Below are 13,120 nucleotides of genomic sequence, written 5' to 3'. Positions count from 1 at the left end.
TAAGAAGATTTATTCAGCTCTCATATCTCTCCAATACCTGCGCTGTTCCTTTCAGATATTCCATAAATTGTTTAGGTAGACTTTTTCATGTGTCCTAAGCAGATTTCTGGGAGATATCCAAAGTTTTAGAAGTTAAAGAAGGTAGGAGGACAGGACCTAATCTGCTGATCAATAAGAGGATTTAGCTTCATACAAAAGACTGCTCATCTGCATTCACCACAGCAGCCAGGGAAGAATCCTGCAGAGGTTCCGGAATACTATCTCTCTTTCCCTGTGTTCTTTTCCGGCCCTGCCTTTTCTCCATGTTCACCTTTCGTCTGTTAATCCCCGTCTTTCATGCAAACAGGAATGGGCGGATTAGAGCTGGGAAGGTATTCACACAGCACACAAACCTCTTGCGCTCTGGCTATATATCCCCTTCCCCAAACCCACACTCTCTGCTGCACTTGTCTATGCACACACACGAATGAGTATACTGTATGTGTGCAGTGTACACTAGCCACTATGGGACTTCCATGTAGGTGTGGGATGCGTGTGGGTGGTACAATGCCTTACAACACAGTATAATTCACTGTGAACAGTCCATTACTACTTCCTCTAATCCTGTTTAAATGACCCAGTCTTCTGGAGAGATGCTCCAGACACACACACACACACACACACACACACACACACACACACACACACACACACACACACACACAGATATGCTACCCTTTCTGTAGTTGTGAGGGAACTCAATGACATGCATTCTTAGACCCTGTCCCTAACCTAATTCTAACCTGACCCTTGAAAGAACCCCCCACCCCCCACCCCCCCAACACACACACACTCCATCACAGCTGAGTCTTTTTAGCAACTTTGGAGCAGAATAAACACACCTGTTTATAGCAGACCTATCGTCTTAGAAACAGTCTATATGGAGTTATCTTTTAATCCCTTCCACTCTCCCCTGTCATTCTTGGGCTCCCTTCATCTGTGGGCATAGCTAAACCAGACCAGTCACAAACACACACTCAAGCTGCAGTCTTACTCTTGCTGAGCCTCTTGTTGGCAGCATCTAATAAAATGGTATTAGATGCCCCAATCTGTCCAATCCATTTAGGGCTGATGCCTCCTGCATTCCTTCTCACTGCAGATGGTTTGAGATATGGATTCATTTTCAGACCTCTTGCTGAGCCAAGCACTGCACAAGAGGAGGGTGACCCTCTCTCTCGGGTCACTTTCACATGCTTGATCAAGCACAGATGCACACAAACACACATTTATTCCGGGGTTGGAGTGGGTGCTATTTCTATCAGCCATTAGTAGTTATATTAACACTTCAAAATGGCCACCTAACACTTTGAGACATCGCTGCTTTCAGCAGGGTAGTGAATGATAGGTGCTCTGAAGGCACTTAAATCTGCAGACACAGACCCGACACAAACAAATACAAGTGCACAAGTGCATACACACACGCATAGGCCATCCAGTCTTAAGCATGTCAGCCACGCAGCAATAAAAAAAAAAGATAAACAAGGTTCCAAGACTCTTTTAAAAACATCCAGAATAAAAATATCTATTAAGAAACACAAGATATTTTGGTGTAAAGAGCAATACAGTCACCATCACAAAACAAACACCAGCTCCACAGAAATGGCAACAACAACAGGACTAGGCTATTATGCCATGAACAGCATTTCCATTCCAACCAAAGGCAACACGGTTATTTCTGCTAATTACACTGCTCATTGAAATCATCTGGTGAAGTCTTAGATGGCTGCCTTTCCGTGATCTATAGCATGCATGCTACAGATCCTCAATGACTGAGAAGAGGGGGAAAGCTCACACTGCACAGCCCCAAATGATGGTTTTGCATTATGTGTCAAGCCAATGCAAGACGGAGCAACATTTAATTAACATTTCTAATTGTGCCTTGAAGGCTGCCTCGATTTAGTGGCGGCTTCATCCGCGGCTGATTATGTTGCAATGATGAGGTTAATGGTGCTGGATATTTGGCTGCTTGGCAAACAGTGAGCATGAGGATGCTGTAGGGTCTGTGTTGCCCCTGGCAACCCCATATTCAGATGTGACTGAATATGGGGTTGAATGGAGCCATGTACAAGTGTGTATATATTCACATTGAAACCTGAGTGTGTGACCTTGACACAGACATATTTTTAATGCAGTGAATCCATACTTATTTATTCATTACTTATTCATTGCAGGTTAATTATTTATTTCCTTTAAGACAGGGACTCTCTTTAGTTACCTTCCATGACCTAAACAGCACTTCAGAGTTTGAGTATTCAGAGCACGAATATATTCTGGAGTCATGTTGTCTGTATTTAAAAACACCACTCCTACCAGACTGCCATGGTAGATTGACTCATATTGTATGTCCCAGACCAGTTAGTGGCTCTGTGTATTAGCCTGGACTGTCTGTTGGATAAAAACTGACAGAAAGTTGTTGAGTCAATCATTTGCAGTAAATTCAGGTAAAGCGTCCTGCATAGAAAATCGTGGGTTGTGCACCAGTCAAAAGCAAACACACACACACACACACACACACACACACACACAGTTGAAAAAGCACATTTCAGATCACCACACTCAGCCCACATTATTCTGCCTCACTGAGCTCACTTGACTCTCTGCCAGCACAACTGTAAAAGTCAACCTTCTCCTTTACCTACTTCTGTCTACACTCCCATCCTGACTCTTCCTTCCTTGCTTCATCCTTCTCTCCTTTCCTCTTCAATCCTAGTTCTTTCTCCTATTTCAAAATAAACGCTGTAACTCTGAAATGGACAAGGAACATAAATGGGCCCTTGGTTTATCGTTAACAAATGGTTTACGTTGCAAAGCAATCATTAGGACACAGTGCCAAACAGTGGTTTACAGTGGCTGTCCAGTGGAGAACATGGAATTGGTAAGGCAAAGATAACAGCTGTAAGATAACAAAGACAAACCTACTAACATAGAAGGAGTCAGAGAGACACCCAGAGATCTGAAAGCCATTAACTCTGGTGCTGGCTAGGAGGAATGGGGTCTGTGATGGCCTATTTCTGTAGGCTCTATATCTCATCAGTGGCTCTCACCCTAGACTCCATGTTGTTTGATTTATTTGGCCTCAAAGTCCTTATTTCTTACTTTTTCCCCCCTTTTAAATCAAGTGTGTGCATGTGTAAGCCCAGTTGTGCAAGCCTGCCTCATCTATGTGTTCCATCACCCGAAGGCCGGTCGAGTCCAGTTGTCATGGAGATGGGACACAGGTGCTCCACTGGCTCCCTAGACGCTTGTGATGTCATTATGGAACAGGAAAAGGAAATAGTTTTGCTCCAAATTTACCCAGGACTACTTAATCTTGCCCACAACATTGTTATGACTCAAAACTTTACTTCAGCACATTTTTAGGTCACCTGCCTATGTCACACTATTGAGTATGTTCCACAATAGTCCATTCACTTGCCTGCTGCAAAGCCAGCTGGTAGTGTACAGCAGCCACATTCAAAGCCAAAGACTGTGGCTGCAGTCTGAAGCAGTAACTTTTTTTTCTAGCAGGTACACTCCTGCCAAAATACAAAGCTGACAGATGACCACTGATGATGGTGCCCAGTGATGTGCACAAAAGGGCTACTCTGGGTCATCCACATTTATGTTAAATGTTGATGGAAGTTGAGGAGGAGAAGAAGCCTTGAATCAGTGTCTGTTACACAATCTGAGTACATTAAAATGGGCTATTCAATAAGAAATTGCATTTCAAAAAAGACTCATGCCATAGCATTGTATATTTATTTTTGTGAGATTAAAAAAAAAATATTTTGAAATTTTTTAAGTCATTCTCTCGCAATGACCTCTCTCATTGCACACTAACACGACTCAAGAGTGGGCAGTTGGCGGAGAAGGAACCATGGGGTTAATGCCCGTCTGTCCTCAGGTCTCTGAGACAGGAAATGAGCTTCTGTGTCCACCAATCACTTTAGATAATGGAGAGATTTATTAGAATGAGGTTGCTGCCGCTGTGCCAACCCTAATTAATTTTCCTGTGTGAGTGAGGGTGTGTGTGAGAGAGAGAGAGAGAGAGAGAGAGAGAGAGAGAGAGAGAGAGAGAGAGCATGAATGACAGAGAAAGAGAGAAAAAGGATATATCCAAATGGAAACAATTCCATACAGGTTTACGGCTAACATTTGTTTTGGTGAAAGCAGCAGTTTTCAGCTTGACTCATGCTCCCTTCATTGCTAGACAATGTAAAACATGTGGGCTTGGCAAACCCGAGACCTATAGATTAGACAGCCAGGCCCAGCCAGATGGCCCCAGCCAAGCAGCCCTCCTCTCTGTCAACCTCACCGCTAATTACGATGTTTACATTGGGCCGCATGTGTCTGTGTGCAAGTTTAAGAGCTTCCTAAATGAGCAGAGAGATTAGCAAGGTGCTAGTCGATACTGCAGTGCTGCAGCTTTTGCTAAACCCTCACAAAACCATGGTAAAAGTATGAAGTGTGACATAGGCATAAAGATTAATGCATTTTGAATGTCTTAGGCAAATGAGAGTGGTAATCTCTTAACCTGCAAGTTGACTTTAAAAAGTTCTTTTAACTTTTAAATCACACAGTTTCAAAGTTGCATTTAAAGATTCTTTGGTTTTTTCCCTGCGCTGTGATTTACCACTACTTCTCTGCATGAACATTATGAACGGGTTAATGCAGCTTTAGAAAATAACCACATCCAACTGTGTCTAGCTGAAGAAAATTCAGCACTTATACACCAGGAAAGAAAAGGTTTTTCGAAATGAGCTGAGGAACTCCCTTACAGACTAAGTCCCACATTTACCCTGCTACCTTTATAATAGCTATTCAATGAGAATGACATTGCCTCATCTCCTCTCTTCTAAATCACTGCCCTCAATTTCTCCATGGGTGACCAGTTCTTTTCTCCTATCAATCTTAACTTCTGCCACCACTTATTTCTTACCCCTCTATTTCATATCAAAATGTTCTGGATCTCTCTTGGTTTCTCAGTTACTTAACCCCCCCCACACACACACCACGTCTCACATTTCAACCTCCTCCACACTCTCTGCTAAAACTGTATGTGCCCAGAACCACAGCAGGATGATGGAGAACAGCAGGGGAACATGTTGAGGGTTTACTAAATGTTTAACATGCAGTCAGAACCAGCCCAGACGGGCACTGAGCCGACAAGCTTGTTTTATTTGCAATAATGGCTTCCTCTTAACAAATATCTGTCAGCAGAGGCAGCTGATGTCTGCGTCAGTGTGTGCGAGGGGAATTTATATATGTCAAACGTGAGCGACCATAACTTGTGACTAGAGATACTTTAACCTGCTCATCATAGATCTTTTATTATGTGTTGAGTGTGTGTGTGTGTGTGTGTGTTAGTGTGTGCGAGTCTCCGTGAGTGATTGTTTTTTGATACTGTGCTACCCCTCACAATACATCTTCTGTAATGGCTGGGTGACTGGGCAGGCCCCCTTCTAGATGGTGGGGTGGTGTAAATCAGAGTTGATTTGGCTCCCTGCCACAGATGTGTCAGCTTGCCCTGTCCAATGAGGATCCAACAAATAGCATTCCATGTCAGTCACATCACACGCCATAGATCTTCCAGACAGCTACAGTTTCCCCCTCCTGCCTTTTCAAGACAGTCTCCCCACCCCACCCCCGAATTCTGGTAGTGCCCCCTGCATGTCCCTCCTATGGATTTGCTGCAATACAATGTCATCTCTCTTCCTTTGGCCCCTCGAATAGTCCTGTCAGAGTATTTCCACTGGATCAAAAGCCCAGATGGTTACAGTCAGCAGGAGTGAGAGGGAAAGCATCCAGTATAAAGACTGAAATGGAATCAGATGACATGGAATATACTGGGTTCAAAATCTCATTGTGCTGCAAGAACATAGGGATAGATCTTTGTTCATTCATGTGTAGCTCCGATATATGTACCGGGAGATGGGGAAAAAAAAAACATAAGAAACATAGGAAAAGTGAGAATACCTTTTCTCCACATGCCATACCTTCTGTTTACATGTCACAGTCATTTTTGAGAAGAACTGCTTTCTGTGTGTAATTTCTCCAGTGACCATGACAGAGGAGCAACTACACAAAGTGTGCAATGACAAAGCGGTGTGTTCTTGCCGCTGTTCTCTTCCTGCTTCTGCAGCAGGACAAGCAGATTGATGCTACCGTGGCGGAGCACTGTTTCACTAGCATGTCAGGTCACTAGCTGCTCTTTGTGCCTCAGGAGAGAGCGAAAAGAAAAACATGGCTCCCTCTTTGTCTACGTCCTCGTCCCACCTTGTTCTCTTTCTCTTCTGCTTTCTCACACACTCACTCCCCCTCTGACCACAAGCTTTTCTTCCTCCTCAAGTTAAGAAATATTACAAAGAGCCACGGCCAGCGTTGGCCAACATGCCAGCTTTTGACTGCCCACAGATACAGTGAGTTTACTCCAGCGTCCTAACTTCTGCACATCACCACAAAGGTTAGTTGAGCAGCTGAAGTCCACAGGATACAGTGCCGCGCGGTGAAACATGAGAGACTGCAAGGGCGCTTTGTATCGAGCCTCACAGTAAATACTGGAGACCGAGTCACTGTAGGAAATGATTAGCATCACTTACAATCGCCACCACAGCAGCTATGTGATTTAGAGAAATCTGATTTTCAAAAGCAGTTTCCAAAGTTGTTGTCAGAGGATCTTTGTACATCAAAAAGAATCAAACACTGTGATATGAGAAACGCAAATGAAACTAACATGCACTCACACAAATACACACACACACACACACACACACAGACACACCAACACTGGGGACGGTGCAGAACATCTGTGATCAGCATTAGTCAGATGGATCTGCTTGAATTAGCATGAAAATCCAACTAGCAGACAGTGATAAAGGCGAGTTTCTTTTGAGCGCATAGTGAAAGACAAGACCGATAAACAGCGACAGAGAGAGAGAGAGAAAGAAAAGGGCAACAGAGATTGGGATGTAACCAAATAGTTTTATGTTTTCACTCCTACTGCTGCACTGCCTCAGTTTCGTAATTTACTTACAAGGGCAAGACAGCCCACTTGAGAATGTGAATATAGACTGTGCAACGGCATGAGCAAAAGGGATATTAGAGATATAGGATGGAGGAGAGATGGTGCTCAGAATAAATGGGGAGGGGAGGAAAAATGAGAGAGGCAGACAGGGGAACTCATTAACTTCTCTTTAATAAAGCCCAGAGTCACATGGGGACCCGTTCATTCCTTCATCTATTCAGTCACTCACACACACACACACACACACACACACAGAGTTCCAGATTACCACACAGATAGTGAGTATAACCACGTACCAAAAATCATTTGACTCAAATTAAAAACCACTAACCTACTGAGCTTCATTGGTGATGGGGCATCCCTGACAAACCTTTGTGACTCTTAAGTTACTGCAAGCCATCCAGTGCTGACAATAACCTCTCCACTTCTGTATTATGTGAATAAATTACAGAAGTGCTGACAGTGAAGAAGCTGGATGTAAATATTTTGTGGGCTCAATGCAACTCAACACCATAAAGAAACTCAATATCTTAAAGCAACAGCACGCACACTTTGAGAAGATCTGCAAATATGAAGTAAAGCATTTTTCATCCCTTTTATATTTGCAAGCCGTCTTCAAAGACAAAAAAAAAAAAAAGGAAAAGCATTTCCATGATAAACAGCAAAACTGGCACCGGGGCCAGCTCCAGATTCCCTTTTGTCATTACCGTTCGTGGGATAATTTCGCTCTGACTTGGAGGCATAGGAGCGGAATCAGCACGGTTCGATACTATACGGAAGGAAAAGCAGGGATTGTAGAATTAAAGCTTCTTCTATATCTGAACATCCATGCCTTCCCCAGGGGCCAGACAACGAGGCTAATTTAAGAAGCGTGGGCCCTGTCAGCTGTCATTAGCATGCGCGCTCGCAGACACACACAAAACACACAAGTGGGCATATTTTAAAAACAAAACACACGTAAGGCACACATGGGCTCGCGCACTTGCTACACAAAGCTAATTCCAGAAGTGTGGGCAACTGTCAGAAGTCATCATCTGCGAGTACAAAGCCAACCAACATGTTACACAACCTGCTGCTCTAATGGGTGGAAGAAGAGAGAGCTAGACAGAGGGAGGATTATTGATTGGGGATGACTAACAACACAATGAAAGAAAACAGAAAATAAACTGCAAGTGTCTACTTTGCATGGACCCTATCAATTCAGACAGTGAGTGAAGCAGATTCTATACGACCATTCTGTCATGTCAGGGTATGTTTAATCACATGAGTGAATATTTGGGTGCCACAGGACAAAAAATGTCAGAAAATAAAACTAAAGAGCTCTTACACACTATGCAGGAACAGCAATCTTGTAAGTTCATCACATTATGTGAGATGAGTCTAATTACTGTAGGTGGTGAAGGCAACATTCAGGTCCCTGAATGAACCTGAACCAAGGACCATGTAGTTGATGGCTGCTGTCTTAAACACTTGAATTTTGATGATTTTCTGGACAACTTATGATTACAAAGTGAACAGGGGCCTCTGGTCAGGGACACTGCCAACATGCAAAATTTAACAGAGGTATGTTTGTTTAAGCAAGGTCAGTCAAAAGAGACAAGTACCCAGAAACACACACACACACACACACACACACAGAGTCTTTCTCTATCCCGTCACCCTATATGAAAACGAGCAAACACACAAATAATCAGACATACAAATCCCAGTGAGAGGAACATATGAGGAGTATTTTTTCTTTACTGTTCTCCATCTCAAATGATCACATCCAGGTGTTCTGTGATCAAGAGGGGTTTCAAAGCAAGGGTACGCAATTTCCAGTCTCCAGGGGCGACTGCAGCCTACCCTATCAGAGACACAGACTCCCCCGTCTGCCTCAATGGGCTGCCGACCATTTTGTGTCACATCAGTCCTCCGTTACAGGGATCAAAGGGACTTTTCAACTGTGATCAAATAATTCTAACAAACATGATGCAACGGCTGCCACCTAAGGAATCCATATGCCAGCAGTCGCGCAGTAACGGCTCCCTAGTAACTGTGTGTGGGAATTTATTTTCCCAAGATACGGCGTGACATTCCTCAAGCTGGTTTCCATCTCATCATCACTGTTTGCATGATCGCCCATTCACTCATACGATACAACTTAAGGGTTTGGAGCTGAAATACATTAGCATTTTAGAATACATTAGCATACCCAAAGGGAACTGCGGTAACATTGATTACAAGTAACCACATGCATTTAGATGCTGCTCTGCCTCTGATCACACACAATATGCCATTGCTACACCCTGCCCTTCCCCCCCTGCACACACACACACACATACACACACACACACACCTTGTCTCTGTGAGGCACTCCCATCCCCTGCTGTGAAGCAGGTGCCGTGATATGATTCTCCCTCCCCTCATGCATGCTGACACACATGCATGCGCATACAGGCACATGCACACACAAAAGTATGCACACACATACATTTGTATGTCTTCAAAGACAGAGCTGTGAAGCAGAGGTGACAGATCTCTGGTTCCATGCCATCCTCAGCAAATGTAGCGCTAATTGCCATTCCCCCACTGTTAGAGAGCAGCGTGACTCCAACATGGGGTCCATATGGACCCCAAGATGGAGTCATCTACTGCCCACTGGAAGATCATGGGAAGAGAGAACAACCAAATGGTGCTCACTATGGGTAAGACACCTGAAGAAAATTCACAAAGTTGTCGATTCCTTTGTGTATTCAGCTCCATCTCATGAACTTGTATTTTGGCAGCTGGGCACAGGCACATGTAGAGCCTGGCGTTGTTAGTATGACAGCTGATTACAGATATGAGAGATTTGAGTGTGACACCTCTAATGATCTCTTCATCTGATTGACGGGCTAGGCAAGGCTCCAATTCACACATCTAGCACATCACAGAATGTGGTGCACATTCAGAGAAGAGGGTCAGCATGTCAGACACACACACCCCACGCAGACACACAAATACGCTACACACACAGTTCCACTGAATGTTAGAAAAAGACCATTTGCTTCCATAAATCCCTCCTGTGACTTCCAGAATATTCCACTATTATGTTGGCCCTAGCAGGGCTATTTCCTCCCCCAGTTAGCCTGTCATCAGGTGCATTGTACTGTATTGTCTGGGAGCGAGCCTAAATGGGCCCCTTTCAGGGTTTTTTTTCAGGTACTTTCATGGAAGAATGGAGAGGATATTCATATCACATTTCAGTTTTTCTATTGCTGAGAAAACACTGTTTTGGACGACACACAGAAACGCCTGCACTGACACACATACGCAAACACACACCGGCATTTCCTTCGCTGACCCAAACGAGCGAGTCAAGCGCATTCCTGGTCCCAGCGATTTCCTCCATCTTCTCACAACAGACAGGATCCCATTACAAGCGTTTGGCTGTTATCTCTCACATAGGTAGCAGAAAACAATGTAATACACATTGCAAAGGGAGTGTCCAAAAAAATTCCATAAAGCACCTACAGTTTTGAAATAAATATGTTGCCCAAATTTTATCGAACTTGTAACACAGTCATTGGCAACTGTTTCCAAAATTGTTCTTGCAAAAACATATTTGATTAACCTGCTCTACTAAACAAGGGCAAACAGATCAGTCCACAGACCAGACTTCTTAAAGGAATTGGTGTGCTGCAGCAAGCTGCTTTAATTGCACTCACACTGATCCATCTCGTGATTATTGGCAATTATCTGTCAATTAGCGATGTGCTGATGTCACCACAATGTGAAAGGCAAAGCAATCAGGAGCTGTTAGCATAGAAATGGTCGTCCATACTAATGGCCCGATCTAGCGTCCAGCCCACAGCAGAGGACCCTGCGTTGTCTGTGCATTTGTCTGTGTGTGTGTGTGCGCGCGCGTAAGAGAGAGGGAGAGGGGGTGTGTGTGTGTGTATGAGCGTTCAGTCCAGTAACTAATATCCAGTGTGACTGTAGCAATCACAGCAGAGCAGGGCTGTCAACACCGTTTTATGTCTACACTGCTCAGTAGTTTCAGAGGTTCCTAAATAGGATACATATGCCACTCAAAGTGACCTTGACCGGAACACACTTAACCCTCCCTTCAGTAGCCCCCTTACCACCCATCACCCCAGTGAAGTGCCCCATTTCTTTGAGCCATGTTAAATCTGGAAAGAATATTCACATAATGTAACTGAATTTTTTGATAAATGCCCTATTAAAATGATCTGTGATTGGGGAAATGGTGGGCATACATCCAGAAAAGAAAATTACAATATCGGAAGGGTGGAAAAGTTAAGACAATGTTAGAAGACATCTGAAATACATCTAAAGACAATTATGGATTTAGAATTCTATCCTGTTATATTATTTAAAGTATGAATGTCCTTGAAGGGATGTACTTTCAGCTTGTTTTGTAGCTACATTTGCTAACTTTGGGACATTGTTCTATGTTGCACAAACCCTTTGTTTGCCCTGTTAAATATTTACAAAAACACAAAGAGACACATAAGAGATGACAAATCATCCTTGTATCCACCAAACACAACCAATCCATCAGACACACATTCGCCTCTCAAATAAACAGAGGACGCTTACGACATCTGTCATTCCTTCCCCATGCTGTGATCCATGATATGATCGCAACGCTCATACATCCTGGACGATTCACAATCAATCTTCAGAGCCAAGGCAACAGACGGACAGAGTCAGAGAAAGAGAGAGAGGGAGAGAGGCTTCTTGTTTGCTTTTTGTCTTTTCTGCTTTTTTCAGAGGCACTATGACCATCCATCATGCTTTTCCTCTCAGAAGCTGCCGCACGATGTTTATCAAAGGAAGTCGGTTTTCAAAGCATTACCTGAGCCTCAGATTGATTGAGAACATGTGGAGAAATGCAAGTCACTCTCCACACTTCCTCTACATTGTCAACTGTCAATAACGGCAAAAAAGATGGTGTCCACTTTCAGCCAATCATTGACAGGTGTCTGAAAGCCCTTTTAGAGCAAGCTTGAATCTGCTCGCACTTACACACACACACACACACACACACACACACTCTCAGACTCACACAGTGACCTTGTCAGGAGTTATAGCCATCACATGAAGAGAGCATTACACATCTGTGTCTCTCCGTTTCACCTTGGGTTAGGTATGTCAACATATCAAGTAGCTTTCATAAATGCAAAAATGGATGATAGATTTTAGGATTGTTTCAGAAGCAAAAGCCAGTTTTTGGGCGGGGAACATTTTTCAAATCTTGAAAACAGCATAAACATAACGGGCACCAGGTGGGCTGTTAAGATTTTAATGGAGCCCCTTTATTCACTTACAAAGAGGGGAGTCATCAGCTGTTACACAAACACTACTCCACACCCATTTTAAAAGAACACGGACAGTATCAATACATATCCACACACACATGCCTGTTGAATGCAAACACATGCATGTATGCACACACAAACATACAGAGAGACGAGAACATTTCTCATGATTTCATTAGATGGTCAAGGAAAAACAAAAAGGAAAAGAAGAACTTAGGACAAAAACAAGTGTGAGACTGCAAATCGCAGCAGTCTAACACACTCACGCACTGCTTTTAAAAATTAACAATTACACAGTCATTGTTTCATCACCCTAACCTGCTTAGTGCTGTCTGAGGAAGGGAAGACTAAATCCTTGGCATGGAGAACAAAAGCTTTGGAGAATGTCACCACAATCCCTGCATGACTCTGCTTGGCCAGCTGTTTTTGTCAGGAGAGCTGTTTTGTGATTGGTAGTACACAGTCAGTACTGACTGATTAACACAGGTTGGAACATGATATATCCACCTGAAATGGCTGGGAGGTACTGAGTAATGTGATTCATTCAAACTTAAGTACTCTAATACTGAAATGATGGCCTTTTCGCAGGGAAAATGCAATGTGCAGTGCTCTCTGGCATAAAAGCACACATAGCACACACAGATATCCAACACCTCCCTGACAGAGATCAGCATGTATCCACAAAAAAAAAAAACAAACAAACAAACAAAAAAAAAAACAGTGACAGTGATAGGGGATTTCCACAAACCCACACATGTTCTGTTATTTACCA

The 13,120-nt window shown here is 43.4% G+C and overlaps 1 protein-coding gene across 1 annotated transcript in view; it reads right to left on the bottom strand.

Moving 5' to 3' along the window:
• LOC108883520 (ephrin type-B receptor 1-B) overlaps positions 1–13,120 on the bottom strand; it is a 146,984-nt gene that overhangs the window by 124,256 nt on the left and 9,608 nt on the right. The window lies entirely within an intron of this gene.

Source organism: Lates calcarifer, linkage group LG4 (assembly GCF_001640805.2).
Source record: "Lates calcarifer isolate ASB-BC8 linkage group LG4, TLL_Latcal_v3, whole genome shotgun sequence".
In the NCBI taxonomy this organism is placed as follows: Eukaryota; Metazoa; Chordata; class Actinopteri; family Centropomidae; genus Lates; species Lates calcarifer.
Note: the sequence above shows the minus strand (reverse complement) of the source record. Positions and strands in the feature narration are given on the sequence as shown.